Consider the following 27054-nt stretch of genomic DNA (forward strand, 5'->3'; position numbering starts at 1 on the left):
CCTGGAAAAGACATTGAAAACCCCATAACTATAAAATTAGATGCTGTGACTCAGGTCAAGTTTTTAGAGTTCAGTCACCTTGTCTTTGTATTCAGGAACATTCTGCCTCACTTATTGTTTATGGTGGTAAACCATCCACGTGGTTTCACACGCTCCAGGGATCTAAACCTTGTCATCACAATAAACAAAACATGCTGGAGGGATATGTTCCTGACCCAGAGACTCTCCAGAATCTGGAATAGACTGCCCGTACATGTCAACCAGAGAGCCTCTTTGGCCCTCTTCAAAAGGAACCTTGATGATTGGATGGGAGAAAGGAAATTCACCCCGGGGATCACGTCAGTCGCCCTACTAGACAGGGGTCCAAGGAAGTAAATAGTGTGGGAAGAAATAGCCAGGGAATTGTTATGGCTAGGCTTGTATAGGCCCTAGGACCGATAGCCTAGTACCAACCTATAATCTGCACTGCTCAATCACTACCAGAACTACTTTCAAAAACTCAACAGTCCTTTACTGCAGTCGAATCCTGGCTAAAAAATGCTCAACTCTTTCTTAATCCAAGGGAGTCAAAACTAGTACTCTTTCATCCCCCAAAACACCTACCCTGTCTGATCATTTCAACATCCTTGCATCTGACAACACTGTCATAGAAATAGTGCAGGAAACCAAACTTCTGGGTGTTATCATTGACAATAAACTTTCATTTGACCCCCATATACAGCAAAATATAAAGAAATTCATCAAAAACTGGGGCTCATATAGAAACAAACATTTATTTACTGCAGCAACCAAAACAACCCTTGCAAAAACATTTTTACTTCCCTCCCTTCTTTATGGTCCCCCTATCTTAACTAACTTACAAAATTCCACAAAATTCCTAAGCAAGTTGGAACAGTGCTACAACAAAGTTGCAAAGTTTGCCACAAACTCTAAATATCATACACACCACTGTAAACCACTCCTAGAATTAAACTGGCTTGAACTCCCCAACCAACTTGCCTTTTTTCAGCTATCCACCTTACACAACTTATTTTCAAGCCTACTGCCTGCCTGCCCTGAACTAGCCAATCTGGCCACACCTTACACACCAACTCAATCCCTATGATCAGAAGACAAAAATCTCTTAGCTATCTCAAAACCCACAAGAAAATCTAGTCACTCTCTGTATTCATACTCTGTCTCTATAACTTTGGAATTCACTTCCTGTAGCTACCAGGTCTCTGCCTGGCCTAACCCATTTCAAAGCGCCTCTAAAAAATCATCTCAAAAATACATGGCTCTCCTCCTGCATAAAGTCTACCTAATGCTCAGGTCTTCCTCTTTCTGTCACATTTCAATCCCTCACAGACTGCAAGATCCTAAGGCTCTTCTAACTCCTTCTCTGCTTCTATACCATATCCTTAAGCTACTGTTCAGGCTTTATTACTTCTATTCTTCTTAAATCTCTCTCACTATCTGTCTGCATCACTAACTTTCTGGCTGCTATTTCCCTAACTGAAACTAATATTCTATTTTGCATGTACTATTACAGTCAATGTCACACATAGCACTACTTACGTACAACAGTTTTGGACACTGTCTACATCATGTATGGTGAGAATTTCTATTATTGTCTGTAATGTTTTTAACTGTATAGAATTTTCTAGATGTGTAGTAATATATTTGCAACATCTTGTAGCAGTTTGTTCTTTCAACTTATTTTTTGTATGGTATGTCTAATATAATTTTTATTGTATTGGATTATTCTGTATTTGTATTGTACTGTATGTGGAGTTTTTCTCCCCGGGCCTCTGCTGAAAATGGGTTCTGTAGACCCAGTCAGACCACCCTGGTAAACAAATGTCAAATAGATAAATAAATAATAAATCGTGAGTTGGAGTAAATATGTGAGGAAAAAATAATTAGTCATATTATATGTTATATAGATTAGTATAGCAATAATCAACGACTGGGTGTGGTATATTGAAGATTTACCCACAGTTGGTGTGATTAAACAAAGGCAATCGTGGGTAAATCTTCAATATATCACACCCAGTTGTTGGTTATTGCTTTGCCTGGGCTTTGTCTGTGCCTGTTTCCACTATAACATTACAGAGTTTTGGTACATTATTAAAGAAAAAAATGACTTACTTTTCTTAAATAATGCCTTTGTATAAAAGCACCATGGTGTTCTTCTGCTTTCTTGATGTACTGCACATGCATATCAGACTTAAGTTCTCACACTTTTGCAATACATAAATGCTTTATTTAGCAACAGAGAAAGGAAGATCTTAGCTTGCTTTTTTTTTTTTTAAGTTTGAGATCCAAACAGTTCAGTGCTACAATACAGGGCATAAATGCAAGGAAAATCAGGTACGTTATTTTAGTTTTGCATAACATACCTGATTTTCCTTGTATTTTCTCTGCCCCCAGTATGAACCTCCTGATCTCTTAGCTCAACAAAACTGGAACGCTGTAGCATATAGTAGTAGAAGAAAGTCCATGTGACCAGAAGTTTTTCTCTTGGTATATGCTGGATTTACAATGGGTATGCTGGTTGGACTGACCAATCAGCATGCACAGTTTTGAATGTCAGTGACCTGTCATTGTATAATATGCAATAAATGAGACCTGAGGAAATGTTAATAATATATCTAAAAGAGATAGTAGAGATTACATGATTAGAGACAGTGACAGGAAATTAAGTGCTGTCTTAGTATGATAAGGGGTGTTCATATTAGGTTTACAGAAGGAAGTAAGGATGAAGAAAAACGGAGATTATAGGAAGAGTGCAGGGTACGGTGCCTTCAGGAAGTTTAGGTGAGTAGGGAGGAAAGGTCTGCAGAGAGAAAGTAGGTATGATAAGGTAGTGGGAAAAACAAAATAAAGGGATGGAATAGGAGGTTGGAGGACGCTGAGAAGTATAGTGAGCAGGTCAAAGATTTTGTAAAATATTTTTTATGGAGCATTTAAAGGTGGGTAGGTTAGAAATAGTTCAGGTGGTAGAGGAAGGGAGTTCCATTTTCTGCTACTGAGTACGAGTATAGGCTTTGTCCAGGAGATTTATTTGGCTTATTTATGGTGGGAAGAAATATATGTTGATTAAAGGGGAAAGAGCTGGACAGGCTAATGGTTTGTATATGATTTTATGTGTTGTTATGAGTTGAATGTAGAAGAGGCGGGGGGGGGAGGGTTCCCAGCCAGCTAAGGGTATGCAGAGCTTTACAGTGATGGGTAAAGGAGGATGAATTAGTAGCAACTTGGCAATTTTGTTCTAGCAGTTTTCACGTTTGCTTTTTATGGATGATTGTAAATTGGTTAGAATTGAGGCTCCATAGAGTAGGAAGGGCAGAAGGTAGGTTTTGGCTAGAGTAATTTTTGTAGGTGTTCCCAGAAAATGTTTATTTCTGTATAGCATGCCTAGTTTTTGATGGGTTTTCTTGATATTGCTTTGGATGTGGAGGTCAGATTTACAATTATCATCTATTATGATTCCTAATAGTTTGGTATGGTGAACTAATTCAATTTCAGTGCCATTTACCAAAAAGATTTTGAAAGATGCTTTGTTAAGAGTGTGAGTTTTGGGGTAAAGAGGAGAAGGAGTTTGTTTTTTTGGGGATTGAGTAATTGTTAGACTTTTGTTAGCCAGGTTTCAATGGAGATAGCTTGTTGAGTGATTTCTTGGAGGTGAGTTAAGGTGTTTGAAGAGCACATGATGGTAGAATCATCTGTATATTGAGTCAGGGTGCCTTCACAAATAGTACAGGACCAAGGATGGATCCCTGTGGGATTCTTGTGGAAGTGGGAAGGTGTGCAGAGATGGAGAATTGCCATTTTACAGCATGTTGCCTGTTGGCAATGGAGACAGAGCTGATAGACCCAGGGTAGAAAGCTGATTGAGGAGTTTATTGTGAGAGACCATGTCAAAGACTTTTGATAGATCTAGAAATACTGCAGATACAAGTTTATTAGAATTGTGAGCTTTATTGACAGTGTCTGTAAGTGATATTAATGCAGTTGAATTGCTGTGGTCTGGCTGAAATCCATGGTGTGTATTGGTGATTAGCTTATTTTTGTAAGAGGTAGTGGAGACATTTTTGATGTACAGATCTTTCAAGGATTTTAGAGAGGGGAGATAGGATGTCTGTTGGACAGAAATTTGTAACGTCAGTGCAATTAACTCCTTTATGTAAGCGAGATAATATATACCATTTTCCATAAGTTAGTGACACAGAATTCTGTAAATGATCCATTAATAAGAGTGGTGATTGAGTATGCTATTGCATCTGTAGCTACATTTAGATATTCTAGGGTGAAGGGTGTCGGCTGAGGAAGAACAAGGCTTTAGTATATGTAAAAGCTTTTTTATGAGAGTTATAGAAACTGGTTGAAAGGCAAAATGCATGGAGTTATCTATGTATGTAATGGAGAGGTTGCAGTTAGGATAGTTTTATGAAGGAGGTGTGCTAGGGTCTGAGAGAGGGGAAGTTTGCTTGGAAGGAGGTGTGTTATGTGAGTTTGTGGTTAAGTTGGTAATGCATTCTTTGAAGTATGCATTGAAAGAGGTAGCTGTTTGAATTGGGGGAATGTCTGGGTATGGGCTGGGATCCTTTTTTGTACCTGGCTTGATGAGAGAAGATATGGAGGACCAGAAGTTTTTAGAATTATTTTTATGGCTATCTTGTATTTGAGTATAATAAGACTTTTTTATCTCTATTAACTTGTTTCTTGACTTGGTTTTCGTTGCCGATATTTGTAATTTCTATTCTTTTGCCAGTTAATCCAGCTTTGTCTTGTCTTTCATAATGAGTTTGCATTGGTTGGTGAGCCTTAATGTACAGTTGTTTTAAATTATTTTTGTACACTGTGGGGCTAGGGCATTAAGACTATTTATAAATGCTGTATTAAAGTATTCAACCAGATCATTTAGGGGAAGTCTTTTTAGGATAGACCAGTTAACCACTTTTAGAGCTTAAATGAAAGACTTTTTGGAGAAATTTAGAGAGATTAGATGTAATTTTGAGTTTATATTCCTTTGTTATGTGTAATATTTCTGAAGGGTATATGTTGCCAGGTGGTCACTTAGAATTTACGGGAGGCTACCTGAAGAGGTAAAATTAGATAGGTTGGTAACCAGAATCCAATCCAGGATAGAGTCTTGGGAGATATTTTTGCCATTTCTTGTTGGTGTATTAACAGGTTGAGTGAATCCAAAGAGGTTCATGCTGTTGTTTGCTGAATTTGCAGATAAAGACTACCAGTCAATGTTTACATCACCCAGGAGGATAATTTAATTTGTGATTGTATCTGCTGTCCAGGATAGTATGTTTTCAAGTATTGAAATGTTCTGTCATGAGGGATACATGGCACAGCAATGCATATATTCGTGGTTCTTTTAAGTTTTAGGAATGAGATTAGGATTTCTACTTTCCAAATTTTGGGATTGTGCCTGTATAAGGGAGTTACTATGAGCATATTTGGGAAGATTATAGCTACTCCAACTGCTTTTGTATGTGTTCCTTCGAATCTAAAAATATTATCACTGGACAAGGGAGTAGTATTTCAGCATCTTTTATTTCAGGTTTTAGCCATATCTCTTGTTGTGGCCATTTATCTGTGTTGTGTTGACTCCAGGCATGAAAATCTGTGATTTTGTTGCTTATGCTTCTAATGTTTAGCATGACTATTTTTAAACTTTTAGGGTGCATTCTTTGGTCTGGGGTTTGGTTGAACCTGGGTTGGGATGGATTTTACCACATTGATGTATGATGGAGAAAGATGGTTTACTTACTATGGCATCTTTAGTATAGATGAGTAGAAGTATTCTTTTGACATTGGGACTGGCATTTTTTTAGTATTGTGGGGTTAAAACTGTGAAATGGAGTTATGGAAAATAAGCCTGAAGAGGTTTTTGAGTAGATAGTGGGAAGATGGTTAATAGGTGTGGATCAAGTGATGGTTGAGGTGTGCTTATTTATTATTACTGTTGCTGGTGGGGATGTTAGGAAAGAAAGGAGGATGAATAAGGTGTTATAGGATGGGAACAGCATGCTTAGTGTTGTAAAAATCTTGTAATATGGCAAAGTGAGTTAATGAGTGGCAATAATAGTGTGGCAGATAGGTTATGATGGGGAGGGAGCAGAGTGAGATTTGAGAAGGAATTTAGAAGAGAAGTGAGTAGGGTGGTAAAATGAAAACAGCTTGTGACTGGATGGTGCAGTTAAGTACAGAATAGAAAGATGAGTAGAGGAGGCAGAGTAACAGAGGTATAAGTTTAGATGTAGTCGGGGATGGGTGGGAATTGGGGTAAGGTAGGAGACCAGAGTGAATGCGAGGGCTGAAAGTAGCAGTTTAACCAACAGTGGAGTAAGTACCAGGAAAACAATCTGTAACACTACAGCGAGACAGGAGGAAGACAAGTCCTGATAACTTTTAAGGCAGTAACACAAGCTGCTAGATTATTGTTAAGATACACCTAAGTTAACTGCAGCAGGCAGTATCAGAGTGATTTCACTTGAAATGAGGCTATAATAGCTAGAGAACAACTGAGATGAGGGGAGAGCCAATCAGATACTTCAGTGGAATGCAGTTATTCCCCCTACAGATGGTTTTCCACCAAAAAACAATCATTATACCATGACCCCCCATTAATATTCCAAAACGTGCACGCTGATTGGTCAGCTTGCACGTTGTAAATCGACTTATACTAATGGAAAAAGGTCTGGTCCCCCGGACTTTTTCTATTAGTATATAAGTCTTTTTCAAAACACTGTCTCGCTATGTTAAAGGAGTTTAACATAGTGAGACAGGTTCAAAAAAAGCAACGGAGATTTCCGTTGCTTTTTTTAAAGCTGTCTCGCTATGTTAAACTCCTTTAACATAGTGAGAAGTGTGTAAAAAGCAATAGAGATCTTGCTTTCTCCTTTGCTTTCTTTTTAAACCTGTCTCGCTATGTTAAATGGGTTTAACATAGCGAGACAGCTTTAAAATAAGCAACGGAGATCTTACTTTGTCTTATATGTACCACTGCCTCTATGTAGTGGTGTGTGTGTGTGTGTGTGTGTGTGTGTGTGTGTGTGTGTGTCTGTATGTGCGTGCGCTGGCCTGATTTTTGCTTTGTATTTAATCTGTTCCTCATAAAATTTGAGGTTTTCTGACAAACTGTTGAACTCGCTAAATAATGACATGCATTTGAGTTTCCCATTTCATATCCGTCACAAATGAATGTTAATGCTAAACCTGTTATTCCAGCATCAGTCTAAGCCTATAAATGCAATATTTAAAATCTGTCCCTGATTTTGGGCCTTGGTTTCCACCCTCTTCCATTGTTTTTGACTTTGTCCAGAATTCTTGTACTAAGGGATTGAGGTCATTGGCCTGTTTTCATACTCAGTTCCTCTCTACCCACACACATAGCATAGAGGTCTGCAAGGACTTGTCCTGTGAAAAAGAGGGCAGGCACTTTCCAAAAAGAAGAGAGAAACAATTGAGTCTTAAAATACATAAATGAAAATAAGCTACAGGTAAGATAGCAAAGATGACACATACTTAGTATTTCCCAAAAAATTCCAAATAAAACTGCCAAAGTTACAATTTTAGTATATGTGCTTTCTTATTTATTTAGTTTATCTATGTTGTTATGTTATTTACATTTTAAAGCTCTGCAATTAGATGAATTTGTGATTTCTGAATTTGGTACATCTGCTGCTTGCTTTCTTATTTTACCCAGGGTATATACATCACAATGCTATACAATAGATGGATTCATGGTTTCTAAATTGCCCTTAAGCATTTTTAAACTCTGTCATGCTCTCTGCATGCAGGAATAGACACTGAATCCCTACAACTGTAAATTGGAATACTTTTACATTTTGTCATGGAACGATTGCAAACTCTGCAGACTCCTACATAGCCAGACACAGTAGCAGTGAACTCCCCTTGAAGACACAGCTAAGCAATCACAGACTGTGTGATTACCAATCATTAGCGGACCGGAGTTCCGCTGTGGTGACCCCTAACCGGAAAAAGCCGAAAGACACAACAACATAGCTTCCCTCATATTAGAGAAAACTTTCAATAATAGACAAACAGTGAAATATAATTTTCAAAACATTTTACTTAACACTGAAAACATTTTTCTGCCAAACGCAATAATGTCACAGTCTATTTATCTGGTCAGTGGAACAGGTAAGAGTCTTCACATTACAGTGGCAGTTTGACTTCACTGTCTTTACAGGTAAATCTCAGTGGGTGTAGATGTGATTTTGCCATCACACTAGGCAAGATATCAGGGAACCACTTGGTTATCTCTCGGTGCATGAGGAATAGCCATCTCAATAGTCTCAGGATTTTCTCCATCATGTTTCTGATGTTTTAAATTTCTCCAAGTCTTTTGAGTTTCTAATACCATGACGGGAATGGACCCCATTCCTAAGTCAAAGTACGATTAAAGTTCATGAAATTAGTATTGTTTCACTCTTTGATGTCAGCCAAAAGTGCTCTTCACAGCACCCTCAATGTGCCCAGTAATGACTCCTTCTGCAATTCGTACGGTGTTACATGAATTGGTAACATATCTAAATATGATTGTAAATTCTTTTTTATAATACCAGTTGCTGCTACTACTATTGGAACTGCCTGGGTATCTTTTTTCCGCATGGTTCTCATTTCTGTCTGCAGATCAAGGTATTTTATGACTTTGTGTCTTTCTGTACACAAGACACTGTAGTCACTAGGTGTGGCGATTTCAATGATTAATGCTACTTTTGTCTTCTTTTCTTGGACCACTATATCCAGTTTTCTAGCATCTATCTTTTGAACTGTTAGTATTGGGTGATCCCATGTGATATAAACTTCATCATTTTTTATGATTCTTTGTGGCTCATTTTTTCACTGTTTTTCAGCCACTTCGATACCATAATGTTTGCACAATCTCCAGTGTAACAGTCTTGCCACATTATGTCTTTCAGTATACAGTCCCTCTGCCATTAGTGTGTCGCAACCTGCAACAAGTTGTGTAATTGTTTACAATTCAATTTTATAAAACCTACATATGTCTGTTTCTCCCACACGTTCAATGGACTTTGTAAACCAGCGTGTATGTACCCCACTGTCTTGGGCTGCCAGTATTAACCTTTCATTTCTTGATGTGAATTCACCTCTCCTTAACCATTTCTGCGTTCATTCTTGATCAACATGAGGCTCTTCCAGAAGTTTTCTATACTTGCAACTATATTTATGTTTTTTCCACATTTCTTCCCTTCTCATCTGGTCCTTCACCTTATATTCTTTCTTTTGTTTTTTAGCACATTCAGTTACTGCTTGGCTTTTATCTACTTCTGGTTTGATTTCCATTCCTGCTTGATGTCGATATGCTTCTGCTAAATTAAGCAGAGATGTCATCTTAGATTTATTCTCCTCATGTTTCAAAACTTTCACTACATTTGGATCTTGTGAGGTCAGTAGATATGTGTGGAGTGCCACGATTGCAGATCTATACATGTAATCAATTTCAAGGAGGCCCATCCACCTTCGGAATGGGGAATATATAATCTTGGTATACACTGTTGTTGTTTGTCTTTCGGCTTTTCCCGGTTAGGGGTCACCACAGCGGAACTCCGGTCCGCTAATGATTGGCAGTTGGTTTTTATGGTGTTGAGTTGCCAGCCCGATGCCCAACCTTCAACGAAGGCACGCCCATTCAACGCATGTCTTTTGAACGCTCACTCTACTGTGGGGAGGACATGCAGACTCCACACAGAAGGCACTCCCAACCCAAACCGAGAATCGAACGGGAGAACCTCTTGCTGTGAGACAACAACACTACCGCTGCACCACCACGGAAGTAATCTTGGTATACACTGATTTTTATAAATCATTTGGTGTGAATGAAGCATCCTTCTTGTTTTAATATCCAACCAATCCAACACTTTTTGGGGCCAGTCAATCATTCCAAAACTATACATTAGGACAGGAAGAGCAAATTGATTTATTGCTTGGATCTTGTTCCTAGATGCCAATGCTGTTTTCAGGATTAATTTAAGTCTTCTAAAGTACTCCTTATTGAGCTTTATTCACATTTGTTCATGTTTTATTGCTGATCCATCATCAATTCCCTAGTATTTATAGACTCCCTCTTGCTCAAGTTCTTTTATATCACATTCTTGTCCCAAACTGATGTTTTCCTGGTGCTGCAGTTTTCCTTTTTTAAAGGTTGCTTTTGCACATTTATCAAGACCAAATGACATCCCAATATCATCTGAAAAAGTTTTGACAACCTGCAGCTGTGCTTTCAGTTCCTCATCTGATGAGCTATACAGTTTTAAATCATCTACAAAGAGAAGCTGAGAAGTCATTAGACTTTGTTGTTTTCTAGAAGCCAAATTGTAGCCATGGCCTAAGCTGTTAAGTAAACAGCTTAATGGATTAATGGCAAGGCAGAATAGCAACAGTGACGGAGTGTCACCCTGGAATATCCCCCTTTGAATTTTTATCCCTGGGATAGTAATCTGTCCTTTATCATGGCTTAATTGCAAAGTGGTCTGCCACTGTTTCATGGTTACTGTAGTGTAGTTAATCAATGTACTGTGTATATCATACATTTTTTAAGCACTCTTTTATCCATGAATGTGGGATACTATCAAATGCTTTTTTGTAGTCAATCCATGCCATACTTAGATTCTTCCCCTTCTTACAGTTCTCCACTATAACTTTGTTTAACAACAAATGATCCTTTGTTCCATATGACTTTCTTTTATTGCCCTTTTGTTCTACTGCCATAATTGAGTTTTCTTCCAAATGACTATAAACACTGTCGGCGTCAGTTCCCATGTATAGTTTATACGTTGTTGGAAGACTTACTGGTCTATAATTTTTAGGATAGCTTGCAGGTTCACTCTTAAGTAAGAGCATTGTTTTTCCTGTTGTTAACCAGTCCAGTGTCTGTTCAGGGTGCACATATAAATAGTTCTTACTCATGGCTAAATCCTCGTGCAAAGAAGTTAATACTTTAAACCAAAAGTTAGGTACTGCATCTGGACCTGGAGTTTTCCAGTCAGAGGCTTTTCTTAACTTTGTTTCAATCTCTCTAGCTGTTATTTCATCCCATTTCATATCCTGTACCTTTAAACTCCTTATTCTTTCTTTTACTTCTATCCATTTAGCTTCTTTATGTTCCACAGGATCTTCATAGATACTTCTCCAAAATGTATCTGCTTCCTCTTTTTTTTGGCAGTCTTTCAATTCCTTTTACCTTATTTGCCAGTTCTCTATAGAACTGTTTTGGGTCATCAATAAATTGCTTATTTTGTGCTTTTCCCTTATATTTATCTTCATATCTGCCTGTTTTGAAATTTTTAGCTTATCTCCAGTAGTGCATAATAGATCCTGGTTTGTTCTAATACTGCGCATTGCTTTTATCACATCTATCTTTCTTAGTATTTTTGTTGATCTATTCCTTCTTCTATAATCTTCTAACAATGACACTTCTTGCCATTTGATATTTCCATGATGGTATTCATTTTTGCCCCCTCTTTTCCCTCGCTACCCTGTGTTCCTGTGGTAGAACTTTACCAGTTATTAATTTAGCAGCACAGTAAGATATTCTGTTTACCTCTGTTATAGTGCATGGATCTCTATGGACAGTCCTAATTACTGTGTTCATTTGTTTTATCAAGCTTCTGACTTTGGGGGTTTTATTAACTTTCTGCAGTCTATTTCTCTCATTGATCTTGATATATCTGTCTTTGTCTATTAAATCAAGCGACTCTTCTCTTAACTCCTTTTCTTCCATCCCTTGTTTTCTGTTTCCTGTGGGCATTCTATAGAAAGTTCTATAGCATCTTCCTGTGGCACATCCTCTTCAATTTCATCGTGTGTCATCTGTTGTTCTGTCATATGGGAACTCACTGGCCTATCACTCCTCAACATTGACTGCATCAGTTTCCACAGTTTCCTGTTCCTTTCCTTGCTGTCTAGCTTCAAATGAATGTTTATACTGGTTTCCTGTGGAAGGTTCCAAAATATCTTGATAATGGCACCTGACCAATTGCTTCCTTTTCCACTGGTTTCCCCTTAATTTGGATATCCATTGCTCTATCTTGTTGTAGTGCTTTCTGCATTCAATTTTCTGTACTGAAACCTTCTCTTTGTAGCTGTTCCATAACCTCAATTTCTATTTCTTTGACTTCTCCATTACTAATCTTTTTTTCTACTTTTCCTCTTAGTCTTCTTATTTTTTGTATTGTAAAGTTTTCCACATCCGGATTCCTTTCCCTATATTTTATCTATTTTATATTTTATATTATATTTACTTCATCATGTTTCTGCTGTATGTTCTGCATCATGGTCTGTAAAGATTTACCATTTTCCCCCAATCCAACTTGACTCTTACTTACCTCTTGGCCTGGATACAAATCTGATGGAGAGCAAATTGAATGTCTCCAGTTACAGAAAAACTGGTAGGCAAGTTAATCTTTTTCATCTTCAGAACATTTTTAAACACATTTATTGAATTATCACTTGTGACATGGGCAAACTTACATTTATATAATAGTAATCAAACCACATTAACAAGCTCACGTTTAAAAACATTATACATCACACATATAGTTCTGTACTATATAATCAAATCAACATTACATAGATTGTTCAATTCCAGCCTTCTCTTAAACCCCATTCCTCCTCTAGAACATTTTTCTGCATGCATCGTTCCCACAACTTTCATTTTTTATTTCATTTATTCCTACCATTTTTTTAAAGATCTCACTTCCTCTTCTTTTCTCTCTTTTACAATATTCACTACTTCAAATATAGTTGGTTTAGACTAAGAGAAAAGACATCCACTAGGCTGAAGTTAGGATAAAGGACACACTTTAATCAGAACTATAAAACAATAAAAATAGATAAGCGCTTTCATGGGACTACTGCTTCCTCAGACCATAAAAAACACACACTATGTTAAAACTCATTTAAACACTTTCCTATCAATTAATGACAAAAATAAAATCACATGGTTTGTCTTAATGATGTAAGCCTCTCCTTTTTAGAGCCGGCTTTAAAGAGACAGCATTATTAAGTCCTGGATATGGATCTGCTTTAAAATCTAATATCCATCTTAATTCCATGAACTCAGTCTCATTAGCAATGTAACCTTCTCTAATATTGACGGTAACCTTCTGCAAAACCAGAAATTTAAACTGGTGGGTACCACCTAGTTCTAGGGCATGTTTGGATAGTGCATTAGTAAGTTTATCATTACGTATATCATTTACATGTTCAAGTCTTCTCTCCTTCAAAGTATGGTTGGTCTTCCCAACATAAAACATTTCACAAGCAATACACTGAGCTCAAGAAACAAGATTTCTGTCAGTGCAATCTGCATAAAATCGAAACACAATAGTCTTATGAGTTCTAGGATGCATAGTTGAAGTAGCTGACCAAATGTATCTACAGACTTTGCATGATCTACAGGCATAAATACCCTGCCATTCAGAACACGTCCTAACACATCCAGTTTGCTTATAACATAAGCATTATTTCAGGGTCCTATTGTTTCTAAATGTAAAACTTGGAACCTCTCCAACTCCTCTACTTATAGCCTCATCTGTCATCAATATTGGCCAATTTTTCTTTAAAATGTCACACACAAAGTTGATATTACTGGAATACATCAAAACAACCCTATTCACACCACTGTCCTTTAGGGGCTGCAAGCCTTCTGACTGATGCTCAGACCTATCAGAAAAATAAGGTTTGATTCCATTCCCTCTAACTTCTTCAATGGCCCGCTCTATAATCCCTATCCTGTAGCCATGTTCTAACAATTCAATATGTAGGATATCCAAAGCCTTCACCAAGGACACTACATCAGTGTGTAATCACATTACCCTGAGTACCTGATTCTTAACCACATTTCTGGGATCATGTCTAGGGTGCATACTCGTGTTATGTAGAATGTTATTTTTCTTACAAGATTTCCTAAACATACTAGTTGATAGTGAACCCAACTCATTTTTACTGACAGATGTATCCAGAAAATCAATACTCTCCAGGGAATAATGCATAGTGAACATAAGAAAAGTAGTGGTGTTCTGCAAATAATCAACAAATTGAGTCAATAAACCAAAAAGCCCCTGCCAAATACGGAAAACGTCATCCACAAAACGCCTGTAGAACTTCACATAAGTAGCAAAGTGAGTGTCTGAAAACACTGACTGCTTCTCCCAGTAAGCAAGAACTATATTAGCATATGAGTTGGCACACGCCGTCCCCATAGCAACTCCTAGTTTTTGTAAAAAATATTCTGTTTCAAAAGCAAAAACATTATTTCCCAAAATTAAATCTAATAATGCACAAATAAGCTCCACTTTAGAGTTAGAGAACATACTCTCAGATGTCAAAAACATTCTAATACTGTCCACTTTTATATCATTGGGAATAACTGTGAAAAGTGAATTGACATCTAAAGCTACAAAAATTACATCATCAAGATCATCAGATTCCCTAGACCATTGGAATAGATCTTGTAAAAACTGTTTCGAATCTTTCAGGACACTCCTAACAGAATTCAGAACCTGCCTGAGCTACTTCTCTACATATATGGACAACGGTTCTGTTAGCCACCCCTTGCCTGACACAATAGGTCGGAAGGGGGGACTCACAGCATCTTTATGAACCTTAGGTAGACCGTATATGATGGGTATTATGGGGTGGTCAACAGAGAAATAGGCATAAAGATCATAGTCAATCTGGTTTGTCATTAACAAGTCATATAAATAAAAATTAAGCCCATTAATGATCCCTGTTAACTGAAATCTCTGCAGCTTTAAGTATACAACTTCACCATTCAAGTCCATCATTTTATCAATATAGATGCTTTTATCTAATAGAACTATCCCACCACCTTTGTCCACTGGTCTAATAATAAGCTGCTGAGTTCTCATTAGTTCATTAAGAGCTACCATTTCTTTAGGTGTTAAGTTATAAAAATTAGTACCACCATGTCTAGTATCAAAGCCTTCTCTCAAATCTTTTTCACATAAATCAATGAAGGCCTCTAAGGCTGGTGAGGACTTAGGAGTAAAAACACTCATTTTTTTAAAAATATTATACAAACCATTTTTCTCCGAAAAAAACACTTTCAACATAACATTTCTAGCAAAAAGATGCAAGTCTAAGAAGACATCCGTTAAATTAGTTTGAGTTGCAAGGATAAACGAAAGCCCTTTATTCAGGACTGCAGTTTGTTCAATTGTTAATGGAAATGTAGAAAGATTAAAAATTAAGCCATCTCCTTTGATCCAGCTTTTTTCGCTTCACTGGTGTATCCAACCTTATCCTGGGCCTGCTTTGCCTGCTGTGCAAGCGACCCTTCCATTTTTCTTGGCATATAGGTAATGCCTTCTCTAAAAAAACGGAGTCCTTGGATAGAAGGCATAAAGTGGAAGCAGTATTCTTGACTGAACAATCACTGCTCAGTCCTGTGCATATTTTTGGTCTCACAGCCAACAGTACTTCATTCATAGCTCTTAATGAACTAATGAGAATGCAGCAGCTATTGTGTTTCGATTTTATGCAGATTGCACTGACAGAAATCTTGTTTCTTGGGCTCAATGTATTTGTGAAATATTTTATGTTGGGAAGACCAACCATACTTTGAAGGAGAGAATACTTCAACATGTGAATGATATACGTAATGGTAAACTTACTAATGTACTAGCCAAACATGCCCTAGAACTAGGTGGTACCCACCAGTTTAAATTTCCGGTTTTGCAGAAGGTCAACGTCAATATTAGTGAGGGTGACATTGGTAATGAAACTGAATTAATGGAATTAAGATGGATATTAGATTTTAAAGCAGATCCATATCCAGGACTTAATAATGCTGTCTCTTTAAAGCCAGCTCTAAAAAGAAGAAGCTTGCATCATTAAGACATACCATGTGATTTTATTTTTGTCTTTGACTGGTAGGAAAGTGTTTAAATGAGTTTTAACAGAGTGTGTGTTTTTTATGGTCTGAGGAAGCAGTAGACCCACGAAAGCACTTACCTATTTTTACTGTTTTATTGTTTTATAGTTCTGAATAAAGTGTCTTTTATCCTAATTTCAGCCTAGTGGACATCTTTTCACTTAGTATATTGTTTATTTTTTATTTTGTCCTGGTCCTGTTACACTTGTTTTCATAATAGTTGGTTTAGACTTTTATTTCCATTTTATAATAATTGCTTTTTTGGTAGCCATCAAAATTAAACTTAACAAGGCCTTACAGTGTCTAGTATACCTGACAAAGTGTTCTATAGGGAAGTTTTAAAGTCTAACAGTTTACTACACTCCGAGAACATATGCTGTCAGGTACCTCTTTTTTCCCCATTACATCTCCAACATTTGCTGTATACCTGAGGAAAACTTCTTTGGAGTTTGCTTGGGGTATAAAAGTATCTGTGCAAACACGTCCACTCAAAAGTCCTAAATCTTCTAGATTATATTGCATATTTTGGAGCCATACATTTCCCCAGTTGTTTCTTTGTGAATTGCTTATTCAATCTCTCTTCCCCATCTTTTTTGATCTTCTCTGATCGATCCTTATTATTATCATGCAATATTTTATATGCACTACTAATTATCCTTTTTTAACAGAAGCTTCTGTTCTAGATTCAGTGATAGACTCAGCCAGTTCAGGCCTTTCATTTAGGATCCCCCTATCCTTTTCTCTTTGTGTATACTCTAGATATCAATCCCTGATGGGGAAGGTAATCTCTAGCCTGCAATCCAAATGTCTTCTTGGCCTATTTTCATTCTATTACCTTTCTCTTTCTAATTATTTGTTCCCAGTACCTTTGTACCTTTGCCAGCTTCCTCCAGTAAGTTCCAGCCCCCCCCCTTGCCTATTCTCTGTACCCCTAATTGTAGTTATCTCTATCAGCAGAATCTCCTTTATCCATTCCCACAACCTCTCCTAATTAACTCCCTCACTCCAGACACCCCAAATCCAAACTGCACTAGTCTGAACATTCCTTTTCTATTCCTGCACCCAAACTCTGACAGTCCCTTCTCCCCTCACCTAAAATAAGTTTCTTGTTTTCCCACATTCAGAGCACAACTCAAAAGACACCTCCATCAAAAATTTGACTGCAAGTGCTTTTCTCCCTCTTTACCTATGTCACTTCTGCTGTTCTCACCTGCTTTTTCCCTTTCATTTTTACCACTAAAATTAATTCACATTTGTTTTTCTATTCTGTTAATAATATTTACTTATTATTTCAATTGTTTATGGGATTGGCTACCTTGTGTGTTTTCTCTATATTTGTGAATTTCACCCAGGCTGTGTCTGCAAATAGTCCACTGAGATCAGTGTGCTACCTCAGTAAAACTGTAAATAAATAAATAATTTGTTCTGTTTTATTTTATTTTACATTCGTTTACCAGGAAAGTCCAACTTGGAACAAAGCCAATTTTCAGTGGAGGCCCGGGGAGAAATGCTCCAGATGCATGTCTTTGTAACATGGAAGGAACCCACATGAATGCAGGGAGGACATGCAGACTCCAGAGAGAAGTTACCCCAGCCGAGAATCAAACCAGAGAACCTCTTGCTGTGAGGCGACAATGCAACCTCTGCACCACTGTGGTGTCCAACTAAATTAACCATATTACAAATAAAATAAACAAATAAAACTGTCTACATATAACATAGATACCATATTATTTTTTTCTGAATTTCATCACCCGGACTGTGCCTGCAAGTGGTCTGCTGTGATCTGTATACAACCCCAGTAAACAAACAAAATAAATAAATTTTAGACGGTAAAAGGAAGAGGAATAGTGTATTTATGGTGATAGTGTGAGAATGTCATGGTGGGATACATATGTGAAGTGAGGAGTAATGAGGGTAAAGTTAGTGATGTGTACATGGAAAGCATGGAATTATGATAGTTTTGGTGATTAAATATAGATGTTTGAGTGTTTTTTTTTTTTACTTTTAAACACCTTTATTGAATTATCACTTGTAACATAGGCAAATTTAGGTTTATACAAAAGTAATCAAACTGTATTAACAGATTAACATTAACAAATATTATACTTCACATATATTGCTGTATGTCATATAACCTAAGCAACATTACATAAATTATTCAATTCCTGCCCTTTTTTTAAACAAGAAACATTTTTATTAAACCATCACTTACGACACAAGTAATCATACATTTATATGTTTGAATGCTGAGTGTATTTCTTGTGGGGAGTAGTTATATTACAGTTGGTGATGTGTGATATGGAGTTAAAGATGTGTGAAAGGTACATTAAAAAATTGTACTGTACTTTTGTAATTAGTCTGTTTAAATGGTTTAATTTAATGGTTAAATTGATAATGGTATTTGGAAGTAAAATGAAAGTATATATTTGGAGGGAGTTTAATAATAGGTATGTACAGGAGGTAGATGAAATTATAAATTAATCTGAGAATGAGATTTGTACAATGAATGAGAGGTATGGACAGACTGGTTAATGTGTAGAGGAGGAGGTGTGAAAGGGGCAATTATGAAAGGGATAGTACAGGGGATGGGAGGAATTGGGAATGGGAGGAGAGCAAAGTGGGAACGGCACCAGTGGTAGTGGGAGTTAATCAGCATATGCACTTGCATATCACAGAGGATGGTCAGCAAAGAGCTTTGCTCAAGGCAATAATCACTTCATGTCTGTTATGCTTTTTGTACTAAAATTTTGTAAAAGTAGCAGTGGTCTAACAAATGCCTTGAAAGCAGAAGGGCTTTGGGGTATGAGGATAGTATCTATGTTATTTGTAGACAGTATTTCCCTTTTGGCCTCACCTAAGTGTGTCCACAGCTCTGCATTAGAGCAGTTCACTGCTGAGTGTGAAGTGACTGGAATGAGTCATGATACCTCCTTGTTAGACATTCTGGTCCTTAACTGGAAGACAGTAGATTGCATTTTACTTGTGAGGAATGAGCAGCTACCCCAATTGGAAGTATTAAAATATCTTGATGTCTTAATCACAAGTGAGGGTAGAGGAGATCAGAGATGGACCAAATTATTGTAATGAAAATAGTAGTGAAGCAGGAACTGAGTTCTATTTACTGACCACTCTACATCCCTAGCCTTAATTTTCATTACACGCTTTGTGTAGTAACAAAGAAGGATGAGCTCGTGGATGCAGGTGGCAGAATTGATGTTTATTTATGGTATTGTTAGGTTCACTATCTATGACAGATTGAGAAGCTTGGTACTCTGGGAAGACCTCAGAATAGCTGCCACTCCTGTGTATTGAGAAGACCCAGTTGAGGTGGTTTAGACATCCAGTGAGTATGCCCCTTGGTCATTTCATATAGGAAGTGTACCAATCATTGCCCACTGAAAGGAGAAACCCGGACAAGCCTGAGATGCACCAGAGAGATTATATAGCTCTCTGCTGGCTTGGAAGCTCCTTGAGAGCCATCAGAATGAGTTTACTGTTGTGTCATGTTGAAAAATCTGGTACATTTTGCTTAGATTGCTTTCACCATGACACTCACCAGTACAGCTGGTATAGAAAATGGATTGATGGATAGGTACACACATATACACACACACATGTTCCCATACTATTTAAAATGTATGTCTGGATTGTTGTTGACATTTTATAATATTACCATTAGAACCTACCCAAGTGGGAGCTATCTTTGTATTTTTAATGTGATGTACTGGGAAGGAACTAATGAGTGGTACATAGTTTAAACTGTTATGGTCATCATATGTTATAAATGAATTGTAGATGTGCTCTCTATAATGTCATGATTAGTCAGAGTACTACTGGTAACTCTATGTATTGGGTGATAAAAATGCCCTTCTGCAGTGTTTCTGTATGATACAATAAATGCCTAATTTATATTCTTTAATTTGTAAATTGCTTTTCAGTAGAATTTAAGATGGACCAATGCTTCAGATAACAATAAACACACTGTAGAAAAGAAATAGATGGCTTCCATACTGATAAAATAGTTGGGCCCTAATCTTAGCCACCCCCTTTTCCACACTTCCCATTCAAAACATTTACTAATTAATCCAAAAAGTGCGAGATGATATTGACTAGTCAAATTAATTACGTTCTATACTCTCTGGAATATGTAAGATTAATGTATAACATAAATTTAATAGTTGTAACAAGTTTTGGAATAGTTGAAAGCTTGTATTTTGTCATCTGTTGCATTGTTCATAAAATAGAAGTTTAGCTGGGAGATGCCATTTTTGATGAACTACATTTTGAGTTAGTGCTTATTTATGCAGGTATCCTTACATCACTTTCCCAATAATGTTTTATTGACTGCATCTGCGGACCTTGTGTGCAGCTTACTAGCAATTTTGATTATTTGTTTTCTGCATTACATATTCACAAAACAGTGAGTAGTTGGTCTTTGTTCTTTTTTGTCTCAATGCCTGCTGACCCATTAAGCCTCTGTTCCCTCATACTGAAATACTGGTTATCCCAACATAGGGTTACCACCTGTCCCGCTTTACGAGGAACAGTCCCTTTTTGGGCAGTTGCGTCCTGCAAAAAACTTGTAAAAATGGCAAATGCCCTGAGGAATTATGACAAAATAATTTCCTATATTTTATGTAATTGTTGCATAAAACAATTATTCTGTATCTGAAATGCCTGCATGTTATAAGAAACAGAACAAGCAACTAAAATGCTACAAGAATAAGCTTTTATTTAGGCAAAGAAGTGAAGTTCTGCCCTTTGTACTGGCCGTGGGTATGTTTCAGCCTGCCAAATCTGACGTTTGTACCACAAATGTCCCACTTTGGGCATTTGAAAAGCTGGCAACCCTATCCCAACATAGATGTGATAGCCAGCCAGAGGGGACATCTTCCAGGTAGCCATGGAGATAATCTGCTAGCTCAGTGGCATGCTGGCGATTGAGGGCAGCCTTAATGAAACCCTAACCCTACCTTTGTGGTTGATGTGAGCACCCACATCAATAAAGTGCATTCTATCCTCTTTCCCTTGCATGTGCTTGCTTCCACCTACATGTTTATGAGACTACCATGACTGTCTTGGGATCTCCAAGTTCAGATCTTCTGTCCTGGTCTTTCTGCTGCCATGCAATCCTCTACTTACACAATGGCATATCAGCTGGCAAAAAAAAAAATGCTCCCACCTCACAAAGATGGGTGAGTTCATGTAAACCACTTGCTCCCACCCTCCTCTCTTCCCATGCCCAAGCTACTATTTACATTTGTTTTATGTGGGCTGTAGTCAGGGCTTATCCTTGTACACCACAGATGAAATCTGAACAAGAAAAAAATGGCATAGTCTTATCATAACTGTTTTTGTGTAGTAACATTCACTTTCAGTTCCTGCCTAAGATGTGTTTTGACATCATGATGTTTTCTTTAAGTTCTTCACCTATAGCCCCTTTGTTTAAATTCATTTCTGTAAGGTCAGTGAAGCTGCTACCACTTCTGTTAGTGTGGCAGAGTTAGATACTAAAAAACACTATATAGAACACACTGCATTTTCTACAAATTCTTACACAGTCATTACGTTTATATCTCATGCATTACTTACACGTAAACGAAGTAGACATCTTTTTATAAGAATTATTTTAAGATATATTATTTAAAATGATAAGTGATCACATTGCTAAAACAATAATCTGAAATACTACTGCCATCCATAAGAAAACACTAAATGAGATCAGCTATCAACATGTTTTTAAGTTGTTATGTTACTTTAGATCTGATTGTAGATTTCTTGGACTTGGGAACATGAATGTAACAGTTTGGCCACTCAGGAAGTAAGGAGGACATTTAAATACAGAATTACTGTGTGCTTGCATGGTGTGCTGCCTGAAAATCAGAATATTTTTGATTATTGCTTTATACTTCAAATGTGTTTAGAAAGGGACAACAATCATAAACTCTGTGGATGGATTCACATATTAAATTATCAATACACAAATAATTTGCCAAACGTACAGACTTTGTGTACTGACAATGGCAAAATTTGCATGTAAATTACAGTTTAGAAACAAACTTTTTGCCTAATGCCTGTGACTGACATGTCAGTCATGCCATTTTATTTATATTGACATAGGAATAAAATTATTGGTCATGTTTTGAACTGCTAGAATGAACACAATGAACAGACATTTATGAATGTGTGGATTTTGCCCACCTCATTTTTAATTTTTTGTTCACTACTACTCTGCCCTTGTATGGACCTATAGCTACGTATAGAAGTCATGTTTCATGTTTGGGTGATCAAATGCATGCCATTCTGCCCATGGTTTACAGCAATAAAATAAACATCATATGTCCAAATTATTGCAACTCAACTGTCCATCAGAGATATTGGTGACAGTCCAACCATCAGTCAAACTGAATGCAGTAATGCATTTAGGCTTGTTTCTGAAAGTAAGAAAGCTGGATGAATGATGCTGTACGTGGTCATACAAAAATGAATGAACAGATGCTATCAACACTAATATATTTCATGTACTTTGCAACAGTACAGTATGGCAGATATGTAAAATATATCATATTTTCCATAATTTTTCACAGTGAATACATCTTGTAAAAATGCCACGTACAGTTTATCTAGGCAAAGGTATAAGGCATAGCAAACAGCCCACCCTCCCATTAATATCATGAAGAGAGGCTCCTTTCAATAACTGTATTGGAACTGCAGACAATGTACAGGTTTGCATGATCCAATGCAAGTAATACTTCCTTTAGTACTCTATTGAGGCTGATTGAAAACAATAACATAACTGCATCCCTCGCCTGAAGCCAGCACATTGACATGACAAACTGACCAAAGGCAAAAAGTATTCATGATATTACTATCAAACAGTATGGAAGAAAACTCTCAAACACTCAATAAAGAGTTCCTAAAAAAATTACTCTTACTTCATGAAACGTTTTACCACCGTTGATGTGCAGTGATCACAGGGTTATAAAGGCTAATTTGTTGCTATATAATTCTGCCAAACTGAAATCTAAACCAATGCACAGAAGATTAATTACAGATTATGTGGAAGCAAAACAGTCACTAATTGGAGTGATGCGTTCAGTAGAAAAACAGCAAAAGGAATGTGGAAAGTTTTGACAGAGAAATTGAGTGCAAAAAAAAAAATGTTTAACATCAGGACCTAAGCCTACAGTGTCATGGGGATATATTTCCAGAAGAACAAGATACCTGATTAAGGTGAGAGACAAAAACATGGGTGCCGAAACCATAGAGCCAGGGGAAGGGGGAGCCCCCCTCACACTTTTACACCGGCAAGACCTATTAGGAAAAATTAATGAAGTGGAGTTTTCAGGCTAATGTGGATTCGCACACCGACATTAAACTAACTAAACTAGCTGTTCTTGTTCTCTTATTGCTCTGTGTTACAGGAGTTAAGCTGCTGTTGTTCTGTTGGTGCTGCCAGAGTCATGCCGGTGAGGCGTGTTTGTGTGTGTGTGTGTGTGTGTGTGTGTGTGTGTGTGTGCATGTGCGTGTGTGCGCGTGATGCCACAGTTAAGTATACCTGGTGGTTAGTGTTACTCAGGCTCAAACAACAGCCTGAATTCTCTGCCGATACTACCACTTGTGATTTAGGGAGGTGAATCCATGGCTCTCCACTGTCCAGATTTACACAGAATATTTGGTTCATACATTTGGTCTGTTCCTCTTAAAATGTGTGTTTTTCTGGCAAATTAGTGAGAACTGAATTCATTAAATAATGATAGCTCTTAAGTTTCAGTCTTCCTATCTTTCAGGAAACACATGGTAACACAAAACACTTTACTTTAGCAACTTTCTAAGATTATACAAGCAATATTTAAAATGTGTCCCTGGTTTTGGACCTTTGCCCCCCCCCCCAATAAATTTTGGCTTTTTCCAGATTTCTTGTGCTGCAAAGTTGAGAGATTTAGTTGATTGTCAAGTGGATTTTACAAGGAGCTGAGAGCTTCAGGGGAAGAGAAGTTTAGTGCTACGTATGCTAAGTTGTATTGTTAGCAGCACAACAGGTAGTATACTTGCTTTTGATGACTACTCCCAACCTTTTCTTCTCAACTACAGATATTTAATTTATTGTAAAAAGATATAAGAAATGTAAAAGAGGTCAAACTACAACTTTGAAAACTGAAATAAACAAGCTGGACAAAGAGCATGGTATGAGACAAGATGAATAATCTGAAGAAAATTTATATAAAGATATTGAGCATAATGCAAAACCATTGTATAGATATATAAGATGTGGAAAGGAGTAAAGATGTACACATGGATAAATTGTGTAGATTCTAAAATGTATTATCAGACAGATTATAGATACATTTACAAAATTTCATGCAAAACAGTTTGGCTCCACAAAGGGGGTAATAAGTTGTTCTAGTGACATCCAGGTAACCTCAGATACTGGAATCAGATTATATTGAAATAGAACTATGCAAACTGGATCCAAACAAAGCATAGGGAGGAGATGGAATTAGTAATAATGAACTGAGAACATTTCAGCAAGAACTTATAGTATTATTACACATTGGTTTGCAAAGTCCACTGAACATGTGGGAGAAACAGACAAATGTAGGTTTTGTAAAACTGAATTGGAAACAGTCACACACCACATTGCTGGTTGTGACATACTAATAGCAGAAGGACTGTATACTGAAAGGCATAATAATGTGGCAAGATTGTTGCAATGGGGATTGTGCAAACATTATGGTACTGAAGTGGCTGAAAAACACTGGAAACGTGCCACAATGCATCATAGAAAATGATGAAGTTTACATCACATGGGATCATCCATTACCAACAGTTCAAAAGATAGATGCTAGAAAACCAGATATAGTGGTCCACGAAAAGAAAACAAAAGTAGCCTTGATCATTGAAATCGCCACACCCAGTAACTACAGTGTCTTGCGTGCAGAGAGACACAAAGTCATAAAATATCAGGATTTGCAGGCAGGAACAAGAACAATGTGGAATAAAGATACCCAGACAGTCCCAATAGGAGTAGGACCAATGGGTCTTATAAAAAAGAATCTACAATTGTATTTAGATATGTTACCAGTACATGTAGCTCCATACGAATTGCAGGAGTCATTAGCATATTGTGGGTGCTGCGAAGAGCACTTCTGTCTGACATCAAATATTGAGACATCACTAATTTCATGAACTTTAATCGTACTTTAACTTGGGAATGGGGTCCATTCCTGCCATGGTATTAGAAACCCAAAAGATTTGGAGAAATTAAAAAAAAAAGATACCATTATATTTATTATTTCCTAAGTCGTATAAATATGGGGAGATTCCTGAAGACTGGAGTCATGCACTTATTAAACCTGTCTTTAAGGGAAAGGGGAGTAGGACAAACCCAAAGTCGTATAAACCCTTAAGTCTACTTTCATGTTGTGGAAAAATAATGGAGAAGGTAATATTGGATCAGTTATTGTCAGAATTGGAAAAGTTGGGAATGAAACCATATATCAGTATGTATATGTTGAAAATAGATATATTACCACTGTAACATGATGTTCTATAACAATACAAAAGCTATGAATGAAAAATTATGCTGTGATGTAATTTATATAGATTTAACTTCAAGATTTGACAAGATTATACACAAAACACCGATCAATAAATTAGAACAACTAGGTATTGAGCTGTTCTTGATAAGATAACTGCATGGCTTACAGATAGGTCATGGCAGGTATCATACAGCAATTGGACAGGTGAAATTCAGGATTACAGTCAGGGTGTCCCACATGGCTCTGTCTTAGGCCCTTACTAGTTTAAATTGTATCTTTCAGACCCATCTTTTTCATCTGAGGTGTTCTACAGTCTGTATGCAGAGAACTTGAAATTGGGTAAACTGATTACATGTGTAACATATAGGTCATGTCTGCAAAAGAACTTGACTAAATTGACCATTTGGGCACAGGCAAATAATAAGCTGCTAAATATATCAAAAACTATGCACATGAGACTTGGGAGACATAAATATTGAAACATCACTGATTGAAACTGTAGATTCACTAAAGGACCTGGGTATATGGGGAGATCCAGCTTTGAGTTTTTCTGATCATATCAACCAATTGGTTAACAACAGTTATACAATTATAGCTTGTATAAAAATATTTATAAAGTCTAGGAAATCAGAGGTGATGAAGTCATTTTTTGTTAATTACATTAGACCCAAACTTGAGTATGGAATAACATATGAAAACCTTATATGAAAACAAACATGAGTAAACTGGAAAGATTACAGCAGAAATATACCAAGGGCATCCATAGGTGTGACAACTTAAGTTACTATGAAAGGCTAACATATCTGAACTTATACAGTGTCTTATAGTTTTTTAAGAGAAAACCTTATTCAGATATATAGAGCACCTAGAGACAACTACCTCTGGGAATGTTTGGGGTTATCAAAAAGTAGTAGTGAATCATCAGATAACTTATGTAGAAGATTCTATATTCTATAGGAATGAGAAGTGTACTAACTGGTTCTCTGAGAAACAGCTAATTCACCGAACAGATTACCAAATTACAGTAAAGCAAGCACTAGTTTAGATATTTTTAAGAACAGACTGGACACTTATTATGGAAACAGTTGTTTTGGTATATTGGCAGACTAGAAGAGCATTAATGCCCATGCTTGAGACATTTGTTTGTGTGTATGTATGTAGTAACCACAGTGGGCACTGCCCATAACAATGGAATGACAAATGTTGTACAGTTTGTTTTAAACATAGCCAGTGGCTATATTTGGACTGCATATGGTGGACATGTCAGACAATTCTCTACACAGAGGCAACCAGCAATACTCCACAATTACTGCAGTTTAAGTGGGCATGGTGTACAACACTAACTGGTCAGAAACATTCAGCAAGCTAACGCCCACAGTATACTAGCTTGCAGCAGGTATATGACTTTGTATTATGCAACTTGTCATGTGATCTTGTGATTTTAAAAGGAAGTGATAGACTTCTTCAGAATAAGGAAGTATGCACTATGTGCACTCACTGACAAAAGAGCTCAATAAATTGTGGAGTCTTGTCAACCAGGTGTCTCTTCCGTGGTGGTGTTCC

Source organism: Protopterus annectens, chromosome 9.part0 (genome assembly GCF_019279795.1).
Source record: "Protopterus annectens isolate FY-2018-M chromosome 9.part0, PAN1.0, whole genome shotgun sequence".
Taxonomy (NCBI): domain Eukaryota; kingdom Metazoa; phylum Chordata; order Ceratodontiformes; family Protopteridae; genus Protopterus; species Protopterus annectens.